We start from the raw sequence: 20,517 nt of genomic DNA on the forward strand, positions 1-20,517 counted from the left end.
GGCTATCTGAAGTTAATAGTTGTATCCCACTGGAGAAAATTACTTACTGCATGAGAAATAAGTGAGAGAAATTCTACAGAATTTGGCAACCCTTTATTGATTATATGGGGAATCTCCTCTCACATCATATTGATTGCATCTCTGTATAATCTTCATGTAATGTTTCGCACTTAATGTATAATATGTAGCCTACTGCAGGTGATCATATCATCCAATGTCTCTTATTATTACATTTTTTTGTATTTACATTTTTTGGGCCGCCACACACCACACTCATACAATACTCACAGTCAATAAACACATCTGTTGGATTCTGTTAATAATGGTTTGGGTTGGTGGGAAGAGAGCTCATGAGTGCAGGTGTGAGGCATTTAAAGGGATAGTCCTGCCTTTTTCTAGGTGGTTTTGATTTGGTTGATGGTGTTGACTGTGGTGTGTGGTTACCAATAAGGGGCAAGCTGGTCCATGGTGGGGAGGAAGTGTGGATTTTGAACAAGCTGTTATACATATAAATGATTACACTTGGCCATGGCCTAGCTAGCTTGCTAGCAGTAGCCTTGGTAGCAGATTTAATGGAAAAATCAAGATTACAATGTGCATAAGTAATTGTCAGCTACAGAGAAATGTATAACAAACACTGAACAATGCAGACTATTTTAATGGTCACCATATCCTCCTCCCTGAGTGTAACATGCTTGCTGCCTTTGAAAACTGTATGAAGGTCCATTGCATTAGCCCCGCGAGCCAGCCTGATCTTGTGTGCTAACATGAATGGTTTGTGGTAGTGAACCATTTATGTAAGTTCGCGAGATCAGGCTGGCTCGCGAGGCTACACTGTACAGGCTTACAGTATACAGGTATGGCAAAATGACACATTGAACCTAAATGTCCTGTTTCTCATCTTTCGTTTTACCACCCAGAGACGGATAACCAATGATAATTCTACCTGAAAACACGATAAATGAAGACAACTGAGACTTAGCTGCTTTTGAATGGCTTCTTTGTATGAGGAAGATAGTTCACAACCCCTTTTGTTGTAGCGCTGCGAATGTCTCCCCCTAGTGGTAGAGGTAAATATATGGTGCAGTCGGAAAGTATTCAGATGTCACCTATGGACGCTACTAGCACAGCTAACTAGCTTCCTCTTCCACATTGGCTACACAAATACTTTAATTCAAGAGAAGTAGACCAGTCCAGGCTACAACACATGAAAATATATAAATATTTATAGTAGCCTATATGGCTGTGTGCAGGGTTGGGGAGTAACAGATTACATGTAATCCATTACATGTAAGGGATTACAAAAACGTTAACTGTAATCCATTACGTTACCAGCTAAAGTATTGTATTCAGTCGACAGATACTTTTGAAAAACTAGATGATTACTTTGAGGATTACATTTAAATTCAGAAAGGATGTTTGCAAAGATTATCCAATTTGAATAAACGCTTGAGGTCAGGATGACAGCAGTGGTGTAGTCTATGGCGATATGAATATAACTTATTATTGATATCTACATAGCGCATTGATGTGAATAACACTGCTGCTCTCTCATTTAGTTATTTGCACCTTACGGATTGTTGGTTGTTGTGGTTGGCTGCTCACAAATCTAAATGTGTATTTCAACCCAATACTGGTTGAATTCAAGAAGTTTAAGCTGCCTATCAATCATTGTTTTTGAAACCTGTGAACATACAGTGAAAAATGCGCTCTTGCAATAGCTGCATAGTGCGGATCCCAGACTATGGAATAAAAGTGGGGCTTTAATTGCTCAATCTAATTCATGATGATAAAATAAAATCCATAAGCCTAATGGACACAAACTTGCACACTTTTGATAGACTTAAAAGGTGCAATCTCCAGTTGCTACATCAGTTTTTGGACTTATAAATGATATATATCTATATATATTGATTCTAGTTCAACTGTCACACTCCATGAGAACCCAAAATATGAACTTGTTTTACTCCAATGTTTTTTAAACATTGTAAATGTAAACAAACACAGCCTCATGACATGGTTAAAACAATCATTTTTATATCATGGATGGTCAGTCCTTGCATCCATTGCTCTGTCTATTAATCTGAGAGTGGTACATTTCTTCTGGCCCATCCCACAGCTTTTTACCAAAACAGAGGCAGGGTGTCCATTTTGTTATTGTTTCATCTGTGGATTTGGTTATCAAATCCACAGTTATCAAAGTGTCACCAACAAAAAAGGTCAATAATAGGCCTATAGCAAATGCAGCATATGGCATTCATTTTTCACATGTAAATAGGACTTTTCAGGAGTGCTCAAAGCATGCCATTCCATGAGAGCAGCATTTATTTTTCAAGTCGAATAAATGAGCCCAGTCAGTTTTCCATGACAACAAAATCATAAACAACAGTATAGGGCTCGCTAATAAGTCATTAGTTTTGTGGTCTTGCTCAGGTAAAACAATTTGGCTAATCTCTACTTGCATATTTCCAAGTCCTATTCTTGAAGACCAAGGTCTATAACATTTATTGCAATGTCTGGAATTCAGATAGACTTTGGTTTATAATGTAAAGATAGAATTGAATCATATTATTCAAAACCAAATCATATTGTATTGGTCAAATACACATGGTTAGCAGACGTTAATGCGAGTGTAGCGAAATGCTTGTGCTTCTAGTTCCGACAGTGCAGTATTATCTAACAAGTACTCAAACAATTCCGGCAACAACTACCTAATATACACAAATCTAAAGGGATGGAATAAGAATATATACATATAAATATATGGCTGAGCGATGACCGAGCGGCATAGGCAAGATGCAATAGATAATATAAAATATAGTATAGACATATGAGATGAGTATGTAAGATATGTAAACATTATTAAAGTGACTAGTGATCCATTTATTAAAGTGGCCAATGATTTCGAGTCTGTATGTAGTCAGCAGCCTCTCTGTGTTAGTGATGGCTGTTTGACAGTTTGATGGCCTTGAGATAGAAGCTGTTTTTCAGTCTCTCGGTCCCAGCTTTGATGCACCTGTACTGACCTTGCCTTCTGGATTGTAGCGGGGTGAACAGGCAATGGCTCGGTTGGTTTTTGTCCTTGATGGTCTTTTTGGCCTTCCTGTGACATCGGGTGCTGTAGATGTCCTGGAGGTCAGGTAGTTTGCCCCCGGTGATGCATTGTGCAGACCGCACCACCCTCTGGAGAGCCTTGTGGTTGTGGGCAGTGCAGTTGCCATACCAGGCGGTGATACAGCCCGACAGTATGCTCTCAATTGTGCATCTGTAAAAGTTTGTGAGGGTTTTAGGTGACAAGACAAATTTCTTCAGCCTCCTGAGGTTGAAGAGGTGCTGTTGCGCCTTCTTCACCACACTGTCTGTTTGGGTAGACCATTTCAGTTTGTCTGTGATGTGTACCCAGAGGAACTTAAAACTTTCCACCTTCTCCACTGCTGTCCCATCGATGCAGATAGGGGGATCATGAAGAACAAGGAACACACCAGGCAGGTCTGAGATACTGTTGTGAAGAAGTTTAAAGCTGGATTTGGATACAAAAAGATTTCCCAAGCTTTAAACATCCCAAGGAGCACTGTGCAAGCGATAATATTGAAATGGAAGGAGTATCAGACCACTGCAAATCTACCAAGACCTGGCCGTCCCTCTAAACTTTCAGCTCATACAAGGAGAAGACTGATCAGAGATGCAGTCAAGAGGCCCATGATCACTCTGGATGAACTGCAGAGATCTACAGCTGAGGTGGGAGACTCTGTCCATAGGACAACAATCAGTCGTATATTGCACAAATCTGGCCTTTATGGAAGAGTGGCAAGAAGAAAGCCATTTCTTAAAGATATCCATAAAAAGTGTTGTTTAAAGTTTGCCACAAGCCACCTGGGGCACACCAAACATGTGGAAGAAGGTGCTCTGGTCAGATGAAACCAAAATTGAACTTTTTGGCAACAATGCAAAACGTTATGTTTGGGTAAAAGCAACACAGCTGAACACACCATCCCCACCACCCAACATGGTGGTGGCAGCATCATGGTTTGGGCCTGCTTTTCTTCAGCAGGGACAGGGAAGATGGTTAAAATTGATGGGAAGATGGATGGAGCCAAATACAGGACCATTCTGGAAGAAAACCTGATGGAGTCTGCAAAAGACCTGAGACTGGGACGGAGATTTGTCTTCCAACAAGACAATGATCCAAAACATAAAGCAAAATCTACAATGGAATGGTTCAAAAATAAACATATCCAGGTGTTAGAATGGCCAAGTCAAAGTCAGACCTGAATCCAATCGAGAATCTGTGGAAAGAACTGAAAACTGCTGTTCACAAATGCTCTCCATCCAACCTCACTGAGCTCGAGCTGTTTTGCAAGGAGGAATGGGAAAAAATGTCAGTCTCTCGATGTGCAAAACTGATAGAGACATACCCCAAGCGACTTACAGCTGTAATCGCAGCAAAAGGTGGCACTACAAAGTATTAATTTAAGGGGGCTGAATAATTTTGCACGCCCAATTTTTCAGTTTTTGATTTGTTAAAAAAGTTTGAAATATCCAATAAATGTCGTTCCACTTCATGATTGTGTCCCACTTGTTGTTGATTCTTCACAAAAAACTACCGTTTTATATCTTTATGTTTGAAGCCTGAAATGTGGCAAAAGGTCGCAAAGTTCAAGGGGGCCGAATACTTTCGCAAGGCACTGTATATAGTAAAAAGCAATGGGTTAGAAGAAGCCTTCACAACCAACCAATAAAGTAAAATTTTACATCCATATATGGCTAGCTATGTAAACTTTAACATTGATTTATCCTGCAATAGGTGTCGTTCAATTGGTAACATGCATGTTTGTCTTCTTCTAATGCCTCTTAAACTTGTTATGGCTGGGGGCAGTATTGAGTAGCTTGGATGAATAAGGTGCCCAGAGTAGAACTGTCTGCTACTCAGGCCCAGTTGCTAATATACGCATATTATTAGTAGATTTGGATAGAAAACACACCGAAGTTTCTAAAACTGTTTGAATGATGTCTGTGAGTATAACATAACTCATATGGCAGGCAAAAACCTGAGAAGAAATCCAACCAGGAAGTGGGAAATCTAAGGTATGAGCTGACCACGCATATTCACGTGATAGTTAGCTTGCGTTCCATTGCAATTCTACAGACATAGGAATTCTCCGGTTGGAAAATTATTGAAGATTTATGTTAAAAACATCCTAAAGATTGATTCTATACATCGTTTGACATGTTTCTACGGACTGTAACGGAACTTTTTGACTTTTCGTCTGCACCTAGTGATCGAGTGTCATGAATTTGGATTACTGGACTAAACACAACATGGCAGATATCTGTTTGGGTTGTTTTGGTCTCTGAGCGCTGTACTCAGATTATTGCATGGGGTGCTTTTGGGGTAAAACTTTTTTGAAATCTCACACAGCGGTTGCATTAAGGAGAAGTGGATCTATAATTTCATGAATAACAGTTGTATCTTTCATCAATGTTTATTATGAGTATTTCTGTAAATTGATGTGGCTCTCTGCAAAATCACCGGATGTTTTGGAACTACTGAACATAACACGCCAATGTATACTGAGATTTATATATAAATATATAAATACGAACTTTATCGAACAAAACATACATGTATTGTGTAACATGAAGTCCTATGAGTGTCATCTGATGAAGATCATCAAAGGTTAGTGATTAGTTTATCTCTATTTCTGCTTTTTGTGACTCCTCTCTTTGGCTGGAAAAATGGCTGTGTTTTTCTGTGACGAGGCACTCACCTAACATAATCGTTTGATTTGCTTTCGTCGTAAAGCCTTTTTGAAATCAGACACTGTGGTGGGATTAACAAGAAGTGTGTCTTTAAAATAGTGTTAAATACTTGTTTGTTTGAGCAATTTCAATTTTGGGATTTCTGTTGTTTTGAATTTGGCACCCTGCACTTTCACTGGCTGTTGTCATATCGATCCCGTTAGCGGGATCTCAGCCCAAAGAGGTTTTAAGGAGAAAGTAATCTAAAAGTAACGGAATGTAATCAGATTACGTTACTGAGTTTGGGTAATCCAAAAGTTATGTTACTCATTACAATTTTGGACAGGTAATTGTAGTGGATTAGATTTCGAAAGTAACCTACCCAACCCTGGCTGTGTGTGAAAGTTAATGCAGCCCTTGTATTCCGATCATGGAATTCCAAATGCACCAGCGTGTATACACTTTTTTTATGTGCCAGTGAGCATTCTGGAAACCGTGGCAAAGCTAATATTACGATGACTCAAGAACTTATTGCAGTAGCTAACTACTGTAACTAGTTGGCTAACTAGTGTAGCTAGCCAGCAAGGCTGCTAGAAAAGCTAAATGCAATGGATTAGCAGAACCATCTGCATCCTTTTAACCCCCAAAAATGTTGTTCTTCAAAAATTAGCTGGCTAGCATTTTTGAGGCCATGCAAACACTTTCCTCACGTTAGGACGTATGTCTTTAACTCATGGAAAGGAGCCTCTCGCTCCCAAAGCACAGGTGGGTGGAATGGTGATGACGTCAGCCACTGTATATGCTTTTGGTAGCTACTATGTCATTTAAAAGCGAACTCTGTGCTCAGATGTCTCAGCACACGTAACTGTCAAGGGTAGATAGGGTCTATGAATCTCAGTGACCGTGTGGCTAGTGTCTGCCCTGAGATTGGAAGGTTGGGGGTTCAATCCCCAGTTGAGAAATACCAATGACTTCCTCTCTGCTTGGCTACTGCCAGAGTTTTTTGTAAAACAATTTGAGATTGAGACAATGGTTTTGGAAATAATTGTCCATTGGCCTTTGTGTGCATGCAACTCATCCAAAAAAGTTTACTATAGTTCAACTTTTGACAGACAATGATGAATATGTATCTGTTTTCATGAGTCTCTGTATTGCCACAGACTAATGCCCTGCGACAAGCTAGCATCCTGTCTAGGGTGTGTAATTGTACAACAAGCTGCCTCATACTACAGAAACAGGAGATCCTGCCCTATGGGCCATACTGGCTTGGACAAGGTTTAGTTAGGCCATACAAATGCAACAAAAAAAATGTATCTGAAAAGGTTTTACTGGAAAAATGTCACGATTATAGCAAAAATAATGTCCTTAGGTTTCCAGTAAAGAGATACACAACTTCCTCTATGCCTCTTTTAGCCTCCCGAGAGGCTAACATCTCTTGATTTGGTCGCTAGATGTTGAACTAAGGTTGCTACAGTATTTAAACAAAAGGGTCAACTATTTTATTTTTTATTTGCTTGCTTGCCTCACTTTCAAAAATTAAATCTGGGTCCGATTTATTTGTATATTCCATGGCCTGTGACCTAAAAAAAAAAAATCTGGATGGATTTTCCTCTGGGTTTTGCCTGCCGTATCGGATGGGGCCACATATCGAATGGGGCCACAGTGTCTCGTGACCCCTCCTGTCTCAGCCTCCAGTATTTATGCTGCAGTAGTTTATGTGTCGGGGGGCTAGGGTCAGTTTGTTATATCTGGAGTACTTCTCCTGTCCTATCCGGTGTCCTGTGTGAATTTAAGTATGCTCTCTCTAATTCTCTCTTTCTCTCTTTCTTTCTCTCTCTCGGAGGACCTAAGCCCTAGGACCATGCCTCAGGACTACCTGACATGATGACTCCTTGCTGTCCCCAGTCCACCTCCAGTTTCAACTGTTCTGACTGTGATTATTATTATTTGACCATGCTTGTCATTTATGAACATTTGAACATCTTGGCCATGTTCTGTTATAATCTCCACCTGGCACAGCCAGAAGAGGACTGGCCACCCCACATAGCCTGGTTCCTCTCTAGGTTTCTTCCTAGGTTTTGGCCTTTCTAGGGAGTTTTTCCTAGCCACTGTGCTTTTACACCTGCATTGCTTGCTGTTTGGGGTTTTAGGCTGGGTTTCTGTACAGCACTTTGAGATATCAGCTGATGTACGAAGGGCTATATAAATCAAATTGATTTGATTTGATATCTGTTCTGTTATACTCAAAGACATTATTTTAACAGTTTTAGAAACTTCAGAGTGTTTTCTATCCAATGCTATTATATACATATCCTAGCTTCTGGGCCTGAGTAACAGTCAGTTTACTTTGGGCACGTCAGTCATCTGAACTTTCGAACACTGTCCCCTAGCCTTAAGAGGTTTAAATAAAATATGTTTGGCCCTACATACATTATTGCCAAAATCAAATCAAATGTTATTTGTCACATGCACTGAATACAACGGGTGTAAACTTTACCATGCAATGCTTGCTAATGAGCCATTACAAGCAATACAGTATAAAAAAATAATAATAATAAGTAACAAGAGGAATAAAATACATATAATACACATAATAAATCATTTAACTATATACAGGGAGTACCAGTTCCAGATCAATGTGTATGAGCTATTTGAGGTAGATATGTACGTAAAGGCAGGGTAAAGTGACAAGGCATCAGGAAAGATAATAAGAGTAAGAATACAGAACAGTAGCAGCAACATATGATGAGTGTGAAAGTGTGCGCGCCTATGTCTGTGTTGTGTTGGTATGCGTGTATGTGAATGTGTGTGGGTTTTCTGTGAGTGTCAATGTAGTGTGTGTGAGTGAGTGAGTGGGTATATACAGTACAGTGCTGTGAGTATTTGCCCCTTCATGATTAACTCTATTTTTGCATATTTTGGACACTGAATGTTATCAGATCTTCAATTAAACCTAATTTTAGATAAAGGGAACCTGAGTGAACAAATAACACAACATATTGATACTTATTTAATTGATATAATTAACAATGTTATGCAACACAGAATGCCCCTGTGTGAAAAGGTTATTGCCCCCTTACACTCAATAACTGGTTTTGTATTTGTATTGGTGGTGGCTGCATCATGTTATGGGTATGCTTGTCATCGGCATGGACTAGGGATTTTTTTAGGATAAAAATAAACAGAATAGAGCAAAGCAAAGGCAAAATCCTCAAGGAAAACCTGTTTCAATATGCTTTCCAACAGACACTGAGTGAAAAATTCACCTTTTAGCAGGACAATAATCTAAAACATAAGGCCAAATATACACTGGAGTTGCCTACCAAGACAAAATGGAATGTTCCGAGTGGCCTTAGTTACAGTTTTTACTTAAATTGGCTTGAAAATCAAGACTTGAAAATGGCTGTCTAGCAATGATCAACAACCAACTTGACAGAGATTGAAGACTTTTCAAAAGAATAATTTGAAAATATCGTACAATCCAGGTGTGTAAAGCTCAGAGAGACTCACAGCTGTAATCGCTGCCAAAGGTCATTCTAACATGTATTGGCTCGGGGGTTGAATATTTATCTAATCAAGATATAGTGTTTTATTTTTCATTACTTTTCTACAAATTATAGAATTTTTCATCCACTTAGACATTACAGAGTATTTTGTGTAGATTTTTTACAAAAAAATAATTGAATCCATGTTAAGACCATCTTGTAATACAAAATGTGTAAAAAGTAAATGGGTGTGAATTCTTTCTGAAAGCACTGCATGGAGAATTCATGTCTGAAAGGGAAACTTGGACTTTTTTCATTAAATTAATGATTGCAAATAAACATGTGACTTGAAAGGCTTATTCCATGAAACACAATAGCTGCCTGTACTGTCAATTTGTATGTGCGGTTATTCATGCTTATACGGTGTACATTTAATTTAAAATCTGATTACATCTGCATTTAAAAGTATGGCCTTCTGTGCATTTTTTTTAAATCGCTCTACAGTACCTGGTTATGCAGTGTAACTGTACATGTCCTGAACATTATGAAGACGTTATATTAATCTTGCTGTCTCAGAACAATACACAACTGTAATGTTCTCTCTGTGTGGTTGTTTTGGGCTGTCGTTCAAACTATCGTCCAATCACGACCAGCCTTTCATGGTAAGGATATTTTCACTCTGCATGTACAGTACTGTGTGTTGCAAAAACTGTTCTGATCAAAGAAGCACACTAAGAGAGGGTGAATGAGGTGGACAACGGCTCAGTTGGAGCACCACCATTTACTTATTTAGCTTGCTTTACATTCTGGGTGGCCTGTTGCGGGTGAGTGCTGGCATACTTTTACTGTTACACTTTATTTTCCAAACACTCCGATCCCTACAGTAACGCAACACCCAGGAAGCTAATATTAAGTAGTCACACACGACTGAGACACAGGCATGGCTTTTTGCTTAAACAGTCATCAGTTTCTCTCCAGTCACATCTTTTCAGTGACCTGTTTCAAAAATGTTGCAAGAACAAAGTTTGTTTAAAATATGTGTGCTGTAAGGCCAGAATCTGAATAGTTTATGATGAAATGGCTAGGCCAGTCAGTACTGGCTATGAACATCATAGCCTACTGCACAAGGCTTCGCAAGAATACTTTGCGAACGGGGGAGGGTAGATTAGACACGAGTATACATTTGTCCGAGGAAAACGAAAGTACTGCGACCTAATGTAAATTATAATTTATCTTATTTGTTGTGTTGAGCCTCGCGCTGACTGTAGCGTTCATCCGGTGAAGTGTTCCTATTTGTGTTATTGTACAGCCAGTGCCGAACTGTTATGTGTCAATAAGTTTTAAGAAGGACGCTGATGGGGATGAGAGGGCCCTTGTATTCGAGCTGCGTATCAGAGGTATGTTTTAATATGTATATGCCGTCATGACAGAGAACGTGTTGGTATTTTATCCCTTATAAATATCCCTGTCGTTTTCCCCAAAATGACTCAGTCATCCAGTGTGAGATCTGTGCTGGTTATCGCTGCTCTGGAAGTGGTCAGCGTGGTGCTTTTTTTGTTTTTCGTGAATTGTTTGTCAAATAGGGGATTTAATTTATAAAGTTGTTGTTTTAATCGTGAATTCCATTCATCGAATGCGTTTGGTGTACATTTTAAGTCACTGTTCTGTAAAAAAAAAAATCGACTATGCAAAAGCCTGAGACAACATGTACGACATGGCTAAACTGGAGCACTTCCCCCATGAAATGCACAGCTACATTGTTACTAAGCGAATTATGGCAGTGTTCGAATGCGTGAAAACCATCAAATGAGTGAAGTTTGCTTACAATTCCATGGATGCTTGTCACTTAGTGGCTCGTGGGCTTTTGGACCCATTGCAGGTTTTGCATAATGACACATTCAGCGGACGGACTGGAGCCATTCGCGTTTGAGAGCTAGCAAGCTAACAAGCTACTTTTATTCCTAATAACTGGTAGGAAATGGGAGACCATGCACATCAAACGGTTTGCCGCAATTTTCTGGACGGAAAATCCATAGTTTAAGTAATGGAAGGTGACGATTTGTACATGTGGAATACCTTTTTCAATGAATGCATATGAGTTTGACAGGAGTGATATTTTCATTTTCACCAAAGCAAGATGGACTCTCATTCGCTTGTCTGTCATGTCAGACCTTAGATCGACATTTTGCACGAATATGCACATTTGAGTTTAATATAAAGAACGTTGGGCTAGATCAACAAAATATAATTAGTATAAACTGATGTTCATAGAATGTTTACCGTGGGTACACTTTTATTGATTCCGTGACAGCTTAATCTGGTTTGCAGGCAGCACCGGTTTTACCTGAAAACAAACGCTGCAATACTGTAGTATATAATCTCTACTGATCTATATCTACCAGATATTGCATATTTTATTGTGTACTGAACGTTAATTACTCCATAGTTGCTGGAAGTGCATTTATGTCCGATGGGTTGCACGAATTTAGGATCGACACTACTTCATCAACAACAAATAATGTCCCACCATAGTTTTATCACATATCGAAGACTTGAAGCTTTATCACATATCGAAGACTTTACTATATACACGTTAAGTTATTGTGATGATTAATACAGTGATGATTAATACGCATGTTTACTATGCCTGCTGAAGAATAAAACTAGAATAAAAACTAGAATAAAACTAAAACGCTAGCCTCTGTCGTTGTTTGGTGCATTAACCAAGCATTGCAAATGAATCGCTTGACTGAGAGAAGTGTCTTGTATTTTATAGGTCATCATCATCGCATGAAACAGCCTGACTGACAGATTCATCTTCATCTTTCAGATACAACATTTCCATAGTCTGTGCCTAAGTAAGTATGCCTGCAATCCATCCCATATTTTCAAAGTCAAGGATTATTGTCTTTTGTTGACCAATTTTTGTTATTAATGGCCCATGGTATTCACTCATTGATATGCCATGAAGCCCCATGTTATTATATCCTTACATTAACAAGCATAGCTATCATGATACACACATTACATAATTGATTGCCATCCCTGATTTGATAGCATCTAGCAAAAGCACAATAACAATGTATATGGTTTTATGTAGATATTTGTATCAGTGACTGAGATGTACCCTTTTAATTAAAATGATTAGGATACGTTTCAAAATGAATGAATTACTTTATTTGAGTGATTCCTAGTTGCATAACCTGTGCACACTAGCTAGCTGTTTCACGAACTGGGAAACTGTGACTCTGTGTCAGGTGTGTATGCATGCTATGCATGCCTTCCCCATAGCACACCCCTCATAGAGCTCTGAGTTTTTCTTGACAAAGTTAAAGATGGTACATGTCACATTTTCTGCCTGCAAATAGAGACAAATGTCAATTACAGTATAATGGGGGATAATATTGCACATTTAGACAATTTTGTCTGTCTGGCTTACTAGCGTGCAAATCATTTTTGTTAATGGCAAATGTCATTTATTTGTTTATTTTATCACCTTGTTACACCACTCGCATCACGGTCCATGATGTCCGAGAAATTAATCAAGGTGCTATCAAAGACCTGAGGGGTATACAACGACGCTAGCTAAATCTATGCAGGATTTTCTAAAGCTAGCCAGCTTTAGTTAGCTTCACATTCCAACTCAGGCTTCATCCATTTTAGGGAGGTGAATATTGATCCTGTACCTGCTGCTAACTCAAGCCAGGCTTGTAACTGTGTGCATAGGTGGATATCCCAGCGAACAACGAAATCTTCATTGAGTCAATGCTGAAACACCAATCCATTAAATTTTTTTGTCGAAATCAATGTGAAAGAAAGGTTATCCTGCAATTTCAGACTGGTGTCAATTAGGTTATTGGAAGTGCTTTCTTTTTCATTACTAGTATCGTTGTTTTATGTGTGAATTTTTTTCCACTCAAATCGCTAAAATAGTTGTAGTCATATGAACGTTTTACTGCACGTGAAGTTTCAAATGCATCCTGTCACTTCTAATGTGATAGGTATTTAAACATTACAATGTTTAACACAAGAACATGTGATTAATAAAATATGTAAGGGCGGTGAGAAAATACAGTATAAAAGAAGGAGTTGCATGTACAGTGCATTTGGAAACTATTCAGACCACTTCACTTTCTCCACATTTTGTTACATTAAATGTATTCTAAAATGTATTAAATAAAACATTTCTCATCAATCTACACACGATACCCCATAATTGCAAGGCGAAAATATGTTTTTAGAAATGTTTGCAAATGTATTAAAAGAGAGAAAAAAAGTATTCAGTCCCTTTGCTATGAGACTTGAAATTGAGCTCAGGTGCATTCTGTTTCCATTGATCATCCTTGATGTTTCTACAACTTGATTGGAGTCCACCTGTGGTAAATTCAATTGATTGAAAGTCACACACCTGTCTATATAAGGTCCCATAGTTGACCGTGCATATCAGCAAAAACCAAGCCATGAGGTCGAAGGAATTGTCCATAGAGCGCCAAGACAGGATTGTGTCGAGGTACAGATCTGGGGAAGGGTACCAAAACATTTCTGCAGCATTGAAGTTCCCCAAGAACACAGTGGCCTCCATCATTCTTAAATGGAAGAAGTGTGGAACCTTGAGCTAGCAGCCTGGCCAAACTGAGCAATCGGGGGAGAAGGGCCTTGGTCATGGAGGTGACCAAAAACCCGATGGTCACTCTGCCATAGCACCTGAGTTCCTCTGTGAAGATAGGAGAACTTTCCGGCAGGACAACAATCTCTACAGCACTCCATCAATCAGGACTTTGTGGCCAGATGAAAGCCACTCCTCAGTAAAAGGCACATGACAGCCTGCTTGAAATTTGCAAAAGGCACCTAAAGGACTCTCAGACCATGAGAAACAAGATTCTCTGGTCTGATGAAACCAAGATTGAACACTTAGGCCTGAATGCCAAGCGTCATGTCTGGAGGAAACCTGGCACCATCCCTATTGTAAAGCATGGTGGTGGCAGCATCATGCTGTGGGGATGTTTTTCAGTGGCAGGGACTGGGAGAAGATGAATCGAGGGAAAGATGAATGGAGAAAAGTACTGAGAGATCCTTGATGGTAACCTGCTCCAGAGCGCTCAGGACCTCGGACTGGGGCAAGATAATGCAGTAGTGGCTTCGGAACAAGTCTCTGAATGTCCTTGAGTGGCCCAGCCAGAGCCCGGACTTGAACATCTCTGGAAAGTCCTGTAAATATCTGTGCAGCGACCCTCGCCATCCAACCTGACAGCGCTTGAGAGGATCTACAGAGAAGAATGGGAGAAGCCTGTAGCGTCATACCCAAGAAGACTCAAGGCTGTAATCGCTGTAATCGCTGCAAAAGGTGCTTCAACAAAGTACTGAACAAAGGATCTGAATACTTATGTTAATGTAATCTTGATGTGATATCTGTTTTATATTCAATACATTTGCAAACTTAAAAAAAGAAAACTGTTCTTGCTTTATCATTCTGGTGGTATTGTGTGTAGATTGAGGGGGGGTAAAAAAAAAAAACAATTAAATACATTTTAGTATATGGCTGTAATATAACACTGTGGAAAAAGTGAAGGGGACTGAATACTTTCCGAAAGCACTTGATCTTTCAAATTTTAGAATTTTCTCAAACCGTTACAGGCCATGATATCGACAATTGGGGGATGCAAAAAGCCACCCTCCAGTTCGTAAGGCATGCCATTTTGATTCCCAGTTAAATTGTTTTTCAATTCTGTGCCAAATAGAAATTATGTGCGCAATATAGAACCAAAGCATTGTTTAAGGAATATAGTGAAGACTTTGGCTGCATTCCAAACACTTAACAGACACACCCTCTCCCCTCAGCCCTCAAATTAAGTGGACACTTCTGATGACGTCTGACGAGTATACACTTGCAGGGCGAGGGAGGAAGGAACGATTTTTAAATGGACTGCCGTTGGCTGGAAATTCGTCATCCCTCGATGATTGGGTTTTTACTCACCGTTAGCTTGTGGGTGCTTTATATGCTCTACAGTCAATTATGATTGCATGTCTACTTATATTAACTATATAATTATTAATATACGCCTACTGTATGATAGCTAGAAAATTAATTAGCTAACTAATGTTAGCCTGCCTAGCTGGAACTTCTGAAGAAGGAACGTGTTTTATTTCTTAGGAAAAATGTAGGGGAGTGGATCAGAAAACCAGACAGTATTTGGTGTGACCACAATTTGCATCATGCAGTGCAACACATCTCCTTCACAGAGTTGATCAGGCTGTTGATTGTGGCCTGTGGAATGCTGACCCACTCTTTTTCAATGGCTGTGCAAAGTTGTGGGAACTGGAACACGCTGTTGTATATGTCAATCCAGAGCATCTCAAACATGCACATTGTCTAGTGAGTATGCAGGCCACAGAAGACTTGGGACATTTTCAGCTTCCAGGAATTATGTACAGATCCTTGTGACAAGGGGGTGTGCATTATTTTGCTGAAACATAAGGTGATGGTGGGGGATGAATGGCACGACAATGGGCCTCAGCATCTCGTCACAGTATCTCTGTGCATTTAAATTTCCATTGATAAAATACAATTGTGTTCGTTGTCCGTAGCTTATGCCTGCCCATACCATAACCCCACCGCCACCATGGTGCGCTCTGTTCACAACGTTGACATCAGCAAGCCGCTTGTCCACACGGAGCCATACATGCTGTTTGCCATCTGCCCAGTACAGTTGAAACCGGGATTCGTCTGTGATGAGCACACTTCTCCAGCGTGCCAGTGGCCATCGAAGGTGAGCTCAGGTGAAGTCAGTTACGACGCCAAACTGCAGTCAGGTCAAGATCCTGGTTAGGATGATGAGCACGCAGATGAGCTTCCTTGAGACTGTCTGACAGTTTGAGAAAGAGATTCTTCAGTTGTGCAAACCCACAGTTTCATCAGCTGTCCAGGTGGCTGGTCTCAGACAATCCCGCAGGTGAAGAAGCTGGATTTGTAGGTCCTGGGCTGGCGTGGTTACACGTGGTCTGCGGTTGTGGTCTGGACATTCCTGCAGTCAGCATGACAATTGCACGCTCCCTCAACTTGAGACATCTTTGGCATTGTATTGTGTGACAAAACTGCACATTTGAGTGGACTTGTATTGTCCCCAGCAGAAGGTGTGCCTGTGTAATTGATCATGCAGTTTATTTATATAACTTTTCACTTTTTTTTCCTAAACCCAAAAATATACATTAGACAACAATATAACAAAGTGACATTAACCTTACAAGACAACAGACAAATTCAAATTAATTTAAAAAGATGAGACATTGGATAAGTGTGAAACATTACATGAGGATTATACAGAGATGCAATCAATGTGATGTGAGGGGAGATTCCCCATATAATCAATAAAGGGTTGCCAAATTCTGTAAAATGTCTCCTAAAGCAGTAAGTCATTTTCTCCAGTGGGATACAACTATTAACTTCAGCTATCCCCCTGCTAAATGCAATCTGATTTCCATTTCAAGGCAATCATTTTCTTGGCAATCGCTAGTAAAATTTCTGTAGGCTTTATAGCATTGATTTTGCCTAAGATTGGAATTAGTAAAGTTACCCAGTAGACAGACCTCCGGGGTCTACAGGGAATGCAGCCCCATAAATTGAAGATATGGTATCGGATACCCCTTCCCAGAAACGGTGTAGTTTTGAACACTGCCAAATGGAAATGAGGAAGGTTACTTCATCTGAGCCACATCTAAAACATAGGGAAGAGATACCAGGGTTGAACTTGTGTAAGGGCATGTTCTAATGGCTTCAGTCAATGGTTCGATGGCGAGGGTCTAAGAGGTAACAGGGCAACCCTGTCTGTTCCCCCTATAGAGAGGAGGAAGTAATCCTGTTGGTAGCAATCCTAGCTTCAGGACATTTTGCAGAGTGATTTTTATCAAGTTTACAAACATGGCTCCTATACCAAACTTTTCCAAAACGCGAAAGCGATGTGGCCATTCAACCCTATCAAATGCCTTTTTGGGATTGAGGGAGATGGCGACGTTAGGTATTTTGTTTTTGTTAGCAAGGTGAATTATATCGAAGAACCTTCTGAGATGAATTATGAAGCCAGTCTGATCTGGGTTGGCCAGCAGAGGGAGCAATGACTCCAGTCTTTTAGTTAGCTTCATGGTGATCAGTTTACAGTCTGTGTTAAGGAGAGAGAGTGGTCTATAGGAGGTGCACTTTAGCAGGTTTTTCCCTTTCTTGTGAATTACTGTAATCACAGCTTTTGAGAGATACTCTGGAAAGCAGTTGTCCTCCCCAGCTTTTTTTAAGTACTTCCATAAGGTAGGGTACCAACAGGTCCTTTAAATGTATAGAACTCTGAGGGGGGGGGGGGGGGGGGGGGGGGGTTGTAGCAACGCTGTTTTGATTTAGTAATGACCCTCTCAGCTTTATACGTGTTCCAGGTATTATGTTTCAGTTTTTTTATTTACCAAGAGCCTGTGTGGAAGAATTTTTTTTAATAGTATTTTAAGATTCAAGGACATTTTAGTTCGGCCCCTTTTCTCCTCAACCCTTTAGTATAGGCAATGCTTTATCCCCTCAGATAGGCTTTCAATGCATCTCAAAGAACGAACCTGTCAGGAGCAGAGGGTTTGTTTGTCAAAGTAAGAATATTGATCTGCTCTTTGAATGTACAAAATTCAGGTTGTTTCAGGAGAGAAGAATTTAGTTTCCATCTACAGTGCCTTGCGAAAGTATTCGGCCCCCTTGAACTTTGCGACCTTTTGCCAAATTTCAGGCTTCAAACATAAAGATATAAAACTGTATTTTTTTGTGAAGAATCAACAACAAGTGGGACACAATCATGAAGTGGAACGACATTTATTGGATATTTCAAACTTTTTTAACAAATCAAAGACTGAAAAATTGGGCGTGCAAAATTATTCAGCCCCCTTAAGTTAATACTTTGTAGCGCCACCTTTTGCTGCGATTACAGCTGTAAGTCTCTGGGGGTATGTCTCTATCAGTTTTGCACATCGAGAGACTGAATTTTTTTCCCATTCCTCCTGTTCCCATTCCTCCTTGCAAAACAGCTCGAGCTCAGTGAGGTTGGATGGAGAGCATTTGTGAACAGCAGTTTTCAGTTCTTTCCACAGATTCTCGATTGGATTCAGGTCTGGACTTTGACTTGGCCATTCTAACACCTGGATATGTTTATTTTTGAACCATTCCATTGTAGATTTTGCTTTATGTTTTGGATCATTGTCTTGTTGGAAGACAAATCTCCGTCCCAGTCTCAGGTCTTTTGCAGACTCCATCAGGTTTTCTTCCAGAATGGTCCTGTATTTGGCTCCATCCATCTTCCCATCAATTTTAACCATCTTCCCTGTCCCTGCTGAAGAAAAGCAGGCCCAAACCATGATGCTGCCACCACCATGTTTGACAGTGGGCATGGTGTGTTCAGGGTGATGAGTTGTGTTGCTTTTACGCCAAACATAATGTTTTGCATTGTTGCCAAAAAGTTCAATTTTGGTTTAATCTGACCAGAGCACCTTCTTCCACATGTTTGGTGTGTCTCCCAGGTGGCTTGTGGCAAACTTTAACCGACACTTTTTATGGATATCTTTAAGAAATGGCTTTCTTTTTGCCACTCTTCCATAAAGGCCAGATTTGTGCAATATACAACTGATTGTTGTCCTATGGACAGAGTCTCCCACCTCAGCTGTAGATCTCTGCAGTTCATCCAGAGTGACCATGGGCCTCTTGGCTGCATCTCTGATCAGTCTTCTCCTTGTATGAGCTGAAAGTTTAGAGGGACGGCCAGGTCTTGGTAGATTTGCAGTGGTCTGATACTCCTTCCATTTCAATATTATCGCTTGCACAGTGCTCCTTGGGATGTTTAAAGCTTGGGAAATCTTTTTGTATCCAAATCCGGCTTTAAACTTCTTCACAACAGTATCTCGGACCTGCCTGGTGTGTTCCTTGTTCTTCATGATGCTCTCTGCGCTTTTAACGGACCTCTGAGACTATCACAGTGCAGGTGCATTTATACGGAGACTTGATTACACACAGGTGGATTGTATTTATCATCATTAGTCATTTAGATCAACATTGGATCATTCAGAGATCCTCACTGGACTTCTGGAGAGAGTTTGCTGCACTGAAAGTAAAGGGGCTGAATAATTTTGCACGCCCAATTTTTCAGTTTTTGATTTGATAAAAAAGTTTGAAATATCCAATAAATGTCGTTCCACTTCATGATTGTGTCCCACTTGTTGTTGATTCTTCACAAAAAAATACAGTTTTATATCTTTATGTTTGAAGCCTGAAATGTGGCAAAAGGTCGCAAAGTTCAAGGGGGCCGAATACTTTCGCAAGGCACTGTATATGCTCCATTTACCTTGGTAGGGATGGAGATTGATAATACCAGAGGAGAATGGTTACTAAGCAATCTGGGGAGGTAATTGGTATCTTTATGAAAAAGTGTTTGATTGCAAAAAAAGTTTATATGCATGTGTGGGTGTTAATGAAAAGAGTAGTCCCTATCCTGTGGGTGCATCTGTCTCCAGACGTCTAGTGAATTGAGATCCTTTATGAATGACAGGGTGAGCTTGGCGGCTTTGGTAGGAGAGGGGTTATCAGAGTACCTATCAAGAACTGTATCTAAACAAACATTTACATCTCCTTCAGCCACTAGCCAGCCTGGTGGTGCTTGAGCAATCTGAAGGAATACGTTCTGAATAAACATATGGTCATCGAAGTTAGGAGCATATATTCAATTGGGTCCAAGACTCCAAATATATATGCTCCTGCACCAAAACAAACCTGCTGATACAAAAGGATGTCTATTCATCAAAATTGAGAGGATGCAAAAAGTTGTCCCACCCATTTCCTCTTTAATTTCTAATGTTTACTTGCTATAAGTTGTGTTTCTTGTACGGAGCGGTGCACAATTGGCCCAGCGTTGACCAGGGTAGGCCGTCATTGTAAATAAGAATTTGTTCTTAAGTTCTTTAACTGACTTGCCTAGTTAAATAAAGGTTACACACACACACCACACTGACCAAAAAGTTATTTTGTTGGCATGTCCCCATTACTAGTAAAACATAATCAAAACCTATTTCTTTCACTTACTTACTGTGCTGTTTCGTCGTTCAGTCGTTTCATCCTCAACCAGGATTTCTCATACTATGGAACACTGTTTGGGTTTTTGCGCGTCAAATAACACTATTTGACGTGTCAAATAAGCTTGTTGACCAATCAGGACCTGAATATGACTGCATGTCACATAATTTAACATGTTCATATTTTTTTACGTAGTTATTAGACATTGATTAC

At 39.9% G+C, this 20,517-nt stretch overlaps 1 protein-coding gene across 8 annotated transcripts in view; it reads left to right on the forward strand.

Moving 5' to 3' along the window:
• The first annotated feature begins 9,736 nt into the window (after positions 1–9,736).
• Positions 9,737–20,517, forward strand: part of LOC110533503 (HMG box transcription factor BBX) — a 44,467-nt gene continuing 33,686 nt past the window's right edge. For 2 of the 8 annotated variants that reach the window (XM_021617770.2, XM_021617777.2), the window contains exons 1-2: positions 9,913–10,048; positions 12,001–12,082. The gene's annotated coding sequence lies outside the window, so the exon portion shown is untranslated. The other 6 variants (XM_036989900.1, XM_036989903.1, XM_021617771.2 and 3 more) reach the window with 6 other exon arrangements.

This window comes from Oncorhynchus mykiss, chromosome 10 (assembly GCF_013265735.2).
Source record: "Oncorhynchus mykiss isolate Arlee chromosome 10, USDA_OmykA_1.1, whole genome shotgun sequence".
In the NCBI taxonomy this organism is placed as follows: domain Eukaryota; kingdom Metazoa; phylum Chordata; class Actinopteri; order Salmoniformes; family Salmonidae; genus Oncorhynchus; species Oncorhynchus mykiss.